Genomic DNA, 11,110 nt, shown 5'->3' on the forward strand with positions numbered 1-11,110 from the left:
GCATATATCACCCTGGGGCATTTTTAAACACATTTAATTTCAGGATTTTCCATTCTCTCTGAGAGAGAATATATTCCAGGAGAAGAGAGAAAATTTGGCAAAGGAATAAAAGAAATTGGTCTTAATTCTCATCTTTAGTTTTCAATGTCCCATCTCAGAATGTCTTTCTTGCTCGCTCTACCACCTCTGTAGAAATTTCCTAGGATAGGACAGTGGTTCTTAACTTGGGGTTGAGGGTGAACTCTTTGAAGTTATGAGCAAACATGTGCACAAGTGTATGTTTGTGTGTGTGTGTGTGTGTGTGTACGCGTGCACACACACACATGAAATGCTTAGCAGGCATTTCAAGAGACAATCAAATGAATGGAACCTCATAAGAAAAGACATATAAACTTTCAAAGAGAATGAAAACCCTCAGAAATAAATAGAGAACACCTGAATTTCAGTCCTAAGGTGACCGTTTACTAGTTTTAGTAACTTAGCCATGACATCCTGTGGCTCAGTTTCTTTTGTTGTAAAGTAGAGAAGGTGATACTGACCTTTCCTACAACATTGGCTTGTGAAGATCAAATGAGATCATGAATGGCAAAGCAATTGGGAATGCAAAAGTTCAATGGAAGTGTTAGTTTTTCTTATTCTGCCAGATCTCTCAATTACATCAAAACAGAAGGGCTGGATCAAAAATCAAACCAAACCAGTTTCGGCAGCAAGAGACATGCTGTTTTAAAAGCACAGTACAAGTCTTCTGTAATGTTAATATCTTGCCCAGTCCCTCATTAGCTTCATGTACAAATGCAAAGAACACAGAAGCATCATGGAACCTCTCCAGTTTAATTAAATCAAATATCCAGATATTTTGGACAAATGCAATGATCAGTTCTTTTTCACTCTTTCTATCTGGATGCTACACTCTCTTTTGGCATGCAGACATGACTGAGGATACAGTCCTTCTGTGAACAACTGTCCTAAGAGGTTTCTGCAATTAGCTCTGTTTTGCCATTGACTTTGTTACCAGCTCCAGTGATAGCCAGCTCCAAGGAAGGAAGAATTCAATATTTTTGCTCCAACAGAAAAGGGCTTTGACCTAAGTGGAACCCCAGATGACTCTGGAATCTAAGCCCTGTGTGATCCCAGCTAGCAAATTAAACAATGAGCCAGAGGAAAGAGGTCACACTTTATTACCAAGAGAGTAACACCTTTTAATTGGTTAACACAACAAATAAAGAGGTGGCAGCCTTCCGGAGCTGGCTTCTGATTTGCTCACGCATTAAATGGGTTGGGGAAAACAAAATCCTTTCCTCACTTAATTTGGAAGCTGTGATTCTGATTAAGAAACAAAGGTACCTCACTGGAAGATGACAAAAAGAACATGTGAAACCGAAGGAGGCTTGGAACTGATGAGAGCTAAATTTATTAGAAAGTCTCTTTAAAAGCATGTCTAATTAAATGAAAATAACTGTACTGGTTCATTATTAAGAGAAAAACTTCAGTCTTTTGGAATGTCAAGGAAAGAAAATCCCCATTTCTCAGGATATGAATGATAGACATGGGTTCGTGAATTGACCGCTTAATTTAAAAAAATACGTATGTCAGCTGCATAGATCTTTCCCTCAATTATTTTTCCCTTCTTTGACTCAGTTATCCTAACTCTGTCAACAAGGCTAGAACAAAATAAATTTGAGAGCTAAAAATATTGCTTTGACTTCTAAAGTAGAATACATGGAATTATAGGCATTTAGAATAGTGTTAAATTTTTAAAGTTCAACTGAGTTTGTTATAATTTTTTTACAACCTAAGCATAGCTGTTGGGGTGGCTGTGAACTTCTGGGCTCTGATGGTAGCTGTTTAGATTTTCCTGTTCAAACTAGACCCAATTCCTGATTGTTTATGGTGGCAAGAAATGAAATTGACACATCATTATCAATGAAAGCCCCTAATTTATTCTGAGTTCTTAGATTTTCCCCTAATATCGCTTTTCTGTTTCACAATTCCATCCAGAACACCTCATTACCTTTAATTGTTATGACCCCTTAGATTCCTCTAGACTGTGACACTGTCTCAGAATTTCCCTGTTTTTTAATGATATTGACAGATTTCAGGATTGCTGGTCAGGTATTTTGTAGACTGTCCTTCAGCTTGAGTTTGTCTGATGTTTGCTTTCATTTTAAAAAGGGACTGTTGGGGTCTGAGGAGGAAGACCATTAAGGTGACGTTCCATCCAGATCAAGGCTCCACATGATTTATGACTTGTCAATAATGACATTAACTGCAGCAGCTCTGGTGAAGCAGTGTTTGAGGGCTATATGCACTGTATTCTTTCCCTACCTTTCAAACTGCGCTGTTTGGAAGTTACCACATGCAGCCCACATGTAAGGAGCCAAGAGTTACTCTCCACCTCTTGAAAGGTATGCATCTATGCAAAATATTTAGAATTCCTTTGTATCCCAGATGATTCTCTTCTTTCACTTTTTAATGTATTCAATCATTTTTTATATCAGTATGGACTCATGGATATTTATTCCTTGGGCTGTAGTTCAACATTACATTATTCATTTTCTCAATCAAATTCTTGTGACTCTGTCCATTGGGAGCTCTGTCAGCTAGTCCTTGTGTCCATTTGACATAACCCAGGAATTGTTTGTTGTTGTTTTGACTACTTATTTATTTATTCATTTGTGCACATCTGTACTTCCCAGAACTGTAAGACTTTCAAGGCTCATCTTGTAAGTTTCCTGCTCAGCCGAGGACTCTGTCATTTCCCCAAGAAATACAGGTTCCTTTTTATCAAAGAATGGTAGTATTTCTCTGTTGTTTTTTTTAAGAGAGAGAGAGAGAGAGAGAAGTTTTTAATATTTATTTTTTTAGTTTTCTGTGGACACAACATCTTTATTTTATTTTTATGTGGTGCTGAGGATCGAACCCAGCACCGCACGCATGCCAGGCGAGCGCACTACTGCTTGAGCCACATCCCCAGCCCCATGTTTTTTTTTTTTAAAGTGTCCATTTTTTCTGCTTTCTTTATCTCCTTATGTCACCATAAACTTAGGAACCCAATTGTTTCTTCCTGATTCTTTAGTAATCTCTTTGGGGCCTTCAAAAGCCACCTGACAGACACATCTAAGATTGAAGCTCTTCAACCCATTTGGAACCCTTCTCTATATTTTCCTTTTCTGTTTCCACTGACACTCAAAGAAAGGGATACAGCAGGTATTAAGAGAAGACTGAAGCTCAAATTATGGAGTGTCATATTATTTTTAATGAATGCCACCACCATTTTTTCCCTTTCCCAGACACATTAATGCAACAGCATTGTGTTGGCATCTGCAAAAGCAAATAGAAAGGAACAGCACCCCACCTCCAACCTGGGTACACTCTGGAGACATTTGGGAGTCATATGCAGAGCCTCAGGATTGTGGCAAGTCCACAGGTTGGAACTTGATTGCTGTAGGAACATATTTCCTCTGTGACTGGCAGCTGATTTTTATTTGCCATCATGCTGGGAGTCTTTGAAGAAGACTCTTTTCTGCAATCACACACAGGATGAGATTACAGGTAGTACAGGGATAAAAAAAAAATAAGCAGAACAATGTCCCACTCCCAATATCCTGCTATTCATTTGTAGACAGAACAGACTTCAAAAGACAGAGCCCCTCCCTCTGTTCTACTTCAACTCAGTTGTCCCTTGTCACTCCCTACTCTTTGGATTATTACTGCTCTGCCACCCCCAGGAAACTCAGATGGTTTCCTTTAAATTTGGCTCCAACAGTATTTCCAGAAGGCCAAATGCCTGCCAATATCTGTGATTAACACCAGAGATACAAAGAGGGGCAAAATACCCTTCTCATTTAGCTTGGTGGTGCACATCTGCAATCCCAGTCTCTCCGGAAACTGAGGCAAGCGTATTGCAAGTTTGAAACCAGCCTGAGCCACTGAGTGAGACCCTGTCTCAAAATAAAGAATAAATTAAAAAAAAAAAAGGGCCTGGCATGTAGCTCAATGATAGAGTGCCACGGGGCTCAATCCCCAAAGAAGGGGAGAAGAAAAAAGATAGGCTTCTCGATCCAGTGCACAAATAATATCCAACTATGCATTATTATCAATGTACAGACTAGCATTTGTCTATTATGTTATGTACATAGATTCTGAGACTTTTATTCACTTTTTAATTTTTTAATAATGTATCTTTTGCTTCTAGATGTGTATACCCATTTATTACCTCTTAATTTCACAAACAATATATAAATGGAAGCTTTTTTGTACCCAGGGCTGCTTAACCACTGAATCACATCTCTAGTCCCCTTTTTATTTTTATTTATTTGTTTGTTTGTTTGTTTGTTTATTTGAGACAGGGTCTTTCTAAGTTGCTTAGGGCCTTGCTAAGTTGCTGAGATTGGCTTTGAACTTACAATCCTTCTGCCTCAGCCTCCTGAGCCAATGGGATTGCAAATCTACACCACTACATCTGGCTTGCATTCTTCTTTAAATAAATTAAAGAAAAACTTAAAATATGACAAGTGAAGCCAAAGTTCCCTTTAATGGCCACACTGTTCCTGACTTTCTACCTCAAATCCATCCATGCCTCCTCCTTTCCACAGACTGAGGCAAATGTTGTTTTGATGGTTTTTCTATCTTCTTAGATAAAAAAGTATATTAAAAAGTAGATACTGAACTTCAGGGCTGTGTAATGCAAAACATCACAGCTGACAGTCACTGCCTTGTCTTTGCGTTCTCCTTCCATTCTCATTCCCCTGTCACTTAGCCCGAGTCGGTGATAAAACTCCAGGCAATGCCCAGAATGTGGATGAGCCAAGATGGCTCCTGTTGAAATGGAATAATTAGAGCTGGAGAGATAGTCCAGGGTTGGCGAAGGCATGCAGAAGTCCTCATTAATTAATCCAGGAGAGACCAGGTCAAGGGAACAGAATGTGGGAAATAAGAAAGAAGCAAATATCACCAAGAAAAGCCATGGGGAGGGGAGCTTAAAATTGGAGGAAGAGATCTGAGCAGGGATGGAGACATGCACAAGGATGATCATGGTTCTCAGCCCACATAGAACCCCAGAGAGCAAGACTAGGCCAGCAAACCCACAGTAGAATAGGTCACGGTCAAGGGCAAAAGAGCATCTGCTCCTCAGGGAGTGGTTTGCTATGTCCACAGCTTCTTGCCATGGATTTTCTGTTAAACTTTCATGAAAAGTACTCAGATCAAGAAGCATCATGTCACCAGCAGCACAGAAGCTACCTCAAATGTCCTTAAAAGACTTGAAGTTCTTCTTGGCAACCCTATTCATGTATTTTTTTTTTTTTTTAGTGATCTAAAAAATCAAGAGGACTCAGCAGGCAGGAGAAAGCGGCAGGTTTGTGTGCTCTTGGCCATTTGGAGGTAGCTCTGCTTTTCCTGGAAGAGAGGGAGATTTTAAAAAGCAAGAGTGTGCTTATCTCATTTTTCCTTTTATGTACATGACTTTCTCCCTTCTACACTCTCCCCCTTCCACAGAGGGGAGGGGACTGTTTTGATAGGGAGCAAATCCATAGACTGTTTTGGAAAAGAAGCAAAGAGAAGGAAACCTGTGACCTTCAAAATCGTGTGCTGTGTAAAGTAAACAGGGTAGAGAACCAGGCATCACCAGGTAAGAACCAATGGTTGAAATCCCTAGCTCCCACTTCACACATCCAGGGGAAGACCAGCCAACAAGCTCAGAGAGCTTTCAGTACAAGAGGTCTGAGCAGAAAGAGAAAATCTCATGCTTTCTGACCTGAGTGAATGTGGCGTAGTGGAAGACAGAGAGAAAAGAGGAAATGGAGGAGAAATTAGAGATTGTTAGTCAAGCAACACTTTTTTCCCTTGTAGAAGGTTAATGTCTATGGATCTATCTATTCTGATAGTAGAAACAAATGTGACTCCATTTTGTTTTATGACTTCATCCTGTAAAACAACCATGCCAAGTAGAAGGGTCATGGCTGGGGCAAGATGTTCTTTTCCTTTTGTTTCAGAAACCTATAGAAACACGGAACTACCTAATGGGGCATTGTTTCTGTAACTAGGGTAACGGGGCTCTGTTTCTGTAACTGGGGTGACTGGGCTAACTGTGATTGTTTAGGCTTCCCTTGGCTTGACTGCACTGTCCTGCTTCTGTAACCTGACTTGCTTGCATTGGCTAGACCCCCAAACATCCCTTTTGTGATTTTCAGGCTTATAAGGAGTGCCCTTGCAATTGTTCGGGGCTGATCAGGGCAACAGCTTTATGTTCTGGTCAGCCGCCACCAGTGTGCTTCAATAAAGGCTTGATTCGATTATATGTGAGTGTTCTAGAAGTCAGTATATGAAACCCCAGGACGGAGCTTTAACTATAACACTATGGCTTAAAGGGTAAATTGAGGCTCTATAAAACTTTGGGAAACTTAATTGAATAAGAAGCAATTTATGAAATGGAAAACACTGGACCAACAGAAGTTAAATATTCCAATGAAAAAGCATTACAGGCTAATTATTTTTGGGGAAATGGAGGCACGATAAAGACATTATTTGATTGGATATAGTTATATACTTGCTGTCCTTGGTCAGCGCCAAAAAAAGGACATAGTTTTACAGTGTTAAGTTCATTGGCTTTTTCTGATTCGTTGAATTTAAGTTCTTTAAACATTTATGAGAAGCAGTTCAAGATAAGCTTTGCTTATGTTTGCAAATCAAGCAAGGTTTAGGTCATGTCTGGAAAAATCTTCAGGTCTGGTGTTCATTTAATTTTTCTTTAATGCTGTCTATGTACACACACACACACACACTATATATATATATATATATATATATATATATATATATATATATTTTTTTTTTTTTTGTATGATGTATGTACCACATGCATATGTGTATACATGCTACAGTATAAATTTATACAGGATATACAAGGTATAGTATAACAATGTAGTATCTCTGTATCTGCAAGTATCCCTTAAGAGTTAAGAAAGAGGGGACTTTGGTTGGGCCTCGTGGAATTCTGACCTGCCCCCCTGAGCTGCCCTTGGACCACTCTGGAAGGAGGGTACTGTGATCATGCAGCATAGGCAAAGAGCTGGACAGCCTGGGTCAGGGGCCAGATAGACAACATAGCAAAGACACTGTTGGAAGGCGGGCACCAGCAAGAGTGGAGAGGAGGCCAAGCCAATAGTGACAAGTCCTGGCTGTGGTCAAGCCAAGAATAAAAAGAGTAAAAACCATGGGTATCAGCATCAATATCTATAGGGCATCCAGTGGCTGGATCATACGCACTAATCCACATGGGTGCACTTCATGCACACCTGAGCAGAGGCAGCCAGAGGCTGAGGCTCCCAGCCTCTTATCTAGAAGGTCTCCTGAGCCCCCATCCAGGAGGACACTACTGGGAGAGGAACAAGGGGACAAGGATAGGAACTTCAAAGACCCAGCAGCTGTAATCTCTAAGAGACTCTTTGAAAAATCTACAGAAACTCCCAATGGGTTGGACTGAATTTTCAAATTGCTTGGACAAGATACAGTTGTGGCACTCCTTTGGCCATGCTCAAGGTACAGGAGGAAGGACAGAGAAACTCTAGACAACAAAGACACTTTATTTCCTCTGAAAAAACCTGAATTGTGATAGGGAGAGGTCTGCCATCTCACTATATTGGCCCCAAGAATGTCTTTTTTAGTTTAGGAATACTCTGAGCCAGCCTTGGCAGGGTGTCTTATTCCTTGAAGAGAAAGAGAGAGGTGGGGGGCAGGAAGAAGGGCAGGAGGGCAGGGAGGAAGGGCAGTGTGGGAGGGAGTGGCTCTATCAGGTTCCAGGGGAACTGATCTGACCCTCAAGCTCTGGAAGTTTCTGTCTGATTTGATCTCCTATGGTTATCCCAGATCACACTTTTAGAGGGGCCTGTGATTCACTCCATCTTAACTTGTCATGGACCTGTGCTCACATTCTGCAGGTGAGGTGTCAGAATAAGAGAAGGAAACCCCACAGGTGGTTAGGATGGGAGCTCTCAGCAGTGATGACCCCTGCCCCTCTCCCTGTCAGCCAAGGTTCTCAGGTTCTCACTGCTGGACCTCCCATCACTCAGGACCAGGAAACATACTGGTGGGTCTTTGGGGCAAATGCTTCCAGGTGCTTGGGATCTCCCTTTTATCACAAAGGAGAGATGGAGTGACCACTGACCTTTGTGGTGTTTTCTGTCTACTGGGGCAAGGATGTCCCCAGGCATCACTCACTTCCCTCAACCTACCTCTTCTTGGAACAAGTTGCTACAGATATCCATGGCTGAGTCTTGGACAGTACCATCCTCCTTGCACCTTCCCCAGGACAAGCATTTTGGACATTTCCATTTTGGGGGCCTTCTACCATTCAATTCAAGGCCTGTGAACTGAGCACCCCAGCTTGGTAGGGTGGTTGTGCCAACAGCCAGCCCCTGCAAAATCTTCTCTCGGCACCAGGCATGAGGGCGCACATCCCGCTTCTTAACAAGGCTCCTGCAGAATTGCTGTTGATAATGGAGAGGAAACAAGCCTGAGATGGCTCACCAGGGGCAGCTGCCATCCCCCCACCCAGCCTTCCTTTCAGCATCTGCCAAGTAGGCAGGCTACTGCTGTCTGAACTAACTTGATAATCACAGGGCATAACGATGGGGAGAACTCTACTCTGAGAGGAAATCTCCTGCACAGCCTCCAGATCCCGGGCATGGAGAAGGAGGGACGCCAAAGGCTCAGCTTCTTTCCAAGGCAAGAGCCAGCTCAGGCCAGTTTAGAAACAAAAAGAGCCCTTCTGGACTTGGATCACAGGATTCCAGTTCTTCGGGAGAGCAGCAGACAGGCTCAGACTAGATTTAGGTGGGGGATCTAGACATCACAAAGGATCTAAGACCATCCTTATTCCATATAATGTTCTCTCTTCAATAATGACCCTTCTTTCAATGTATAATTGAATGCCATTTATCTCAATTTAAAATGTTCTGTGTCCAATTTGTGGATCTCAAAACATGATGCCTTCCAAGATCTATAGTTGCTGAAGCCGAGCTAGGTCACCAGGGTGGCTTCCATGTCAATGCCTGCCACTTCATCTCAAACTGTAAGGGCAGATTTTCAGTACATGTAAAAAGGGGATTGAAAATGATGGGTGCATTCCAAGGAGGGAAAGATGCCATTTGTTGGGGAGTTAGGAAAACTATCCATGCATCTTCTAAGTAATAAAAATAACCAGAAGAATTGCATTATGCCAGATTTTAACATGCTATCTAAATGCACACAGAGAAATTCATTCATTTCAGAGTAGTAGAAAGGTCCTTGACCTAAAAAGTCAAGAGATTTTTACCTGGATCCTTCACCTTATTTAAGTAAACCATTTAACGTTCCTAGTATAAGTTTCAGAATCCTTAATCTGTAAAATGGGTAGAAAATTCTAGTTCTGGTATTATCTCTTTCCATAGGCAATTTTGCTATGGATAGAATATGTTAAGGTTGTGCATTTTCAACTGCCACACTTAAGAAATATCCATATATACATATATTACATTTATTGCTTTTTGTCTAAAAGTCTGCCATACATTGGATTTTATAAAAATTAACTTCTGCTCTTTGCAAGCAACTATTAAGAGAATAAAATGAAAAGCTATAGATTGGAAGAAGATATTAACAAAGTATGTGTCTGACAAAATACCAGTATCTAAAATATATAAAGAACACTCAAAACCCAACACTAAAGAATAATCTGACTAAAAAGGGAGCAAAAGACATAAACAAGCATTTCTGTGAGGTGGAATATACAGAAGGCAAATAGGCACATGAACTGTTTCAACATCATTAGCTATGAGGGAAATGCAAATGGAAACAACAATGAGATACCACTACACTCACAACAGAATAGGTAACATAAAGAACAGAGACAACACTAGAGGTAGATGAGGATGCAGAGAAATGAGATCATGCCAACATTGATACTGGGAAGTTTGAATGGGATAGCCCCTCTCTGCAGTTTCTTATAGAAGTAAATATACAATTGCTGCATGACCCAGCCATTGCGGTCCTGGACATTTATCCCAGAAAAATGAGAACTTAGGTCCATGGACATGAATGTTCATGACAGTTTGACTCATAAAACTCCAAAGTCTGAAAAAGAAAATGCCTCTCAATGATGCATGTTTAAGTAGTATCACATTCATATCATAAAATACTGCTCAGCAATAAAAAGGAACAGGCTATCAATATGCAACAAATTGGATGACTCTCAAGGGAATTACACTGAGTAAAAAGAGCTCATCCCATGAGGTTTTACCTACTCTACACATTAGCCAGCTTCACATTATTACAACAAAATACCTGAGGTAATTAACTTGTAAGGAGAAAAAGATTATAGGTTTAAATCCAAGATTAAACAGCCTACTGGCTTGACCTCTGATGATGGGGGTGGATAGCAATGATAGAAACACATGTTGGACTGAGTGATCATATCACAAGCCTGGAAGCAGAGAGACAGAGAGAGAAACAGACCAGGTTTCCACAGTTCCCTTTGGAGACACACCCCCCATGACCTAAGGACCTTCCACTATCAGACACCATCTCTTAAAAGTCCACAGCACCTTCCAATAGTCCCTCCCTGAGGAACAAGTTTTTACATGTAGACTACTGGAGGAAGGCCTCCAAACCATAGCACTGTATTATTCTGAAGACACACACCTCTACTTGATAATGCACAGAACACAACACAGACTGAGCACATCATGAGAGCTGAAGAAATCTGATTGAGCTTGCTAAATTGTATTAATGTCAAATTTCTGTTTGAGACATTGTACTGTAATTTTTCAAGATGCTACCCTTTGATGCAAATGAGCTAAGGGTGTACAGAATGACACTGTAAAAAGGTAAGAGATGCAAATGTCATAGGAGAAAATGTTGATAAATAGAACCACATAATAATGACAGTAAAGGGCCTACATGGGGGAAATGAGCAGTAAACAAAATCAAAGACAAATGGAAACCTGGGGAAATATCTGCAATTCAATCCCAGATGATAGGTTAATTTTCCTGATGTACAAAGATCTCCTCCAATTCAGTAGAAAAACCAATGAGCAAGGCAAACATTGTTTATAGGAAAGGATAAAAAGACTTAAAT

This window comes from Callospermophilus lateralis (assembly GCF_048772815.1).
Source record: "Callospermophilus lateralis isolate mCalLat2 chromosome 14 unlocalized genomic scaffold, mCalLat2.hap1 SUPER_14_unloc_1, whole genome shotgun sequence".
NCBI lineage: Eukaryota > Metazoa > Chordata > Mammalia > Rodentia > Sciuridae > Callospermophilus > Callospermophilus lateralis.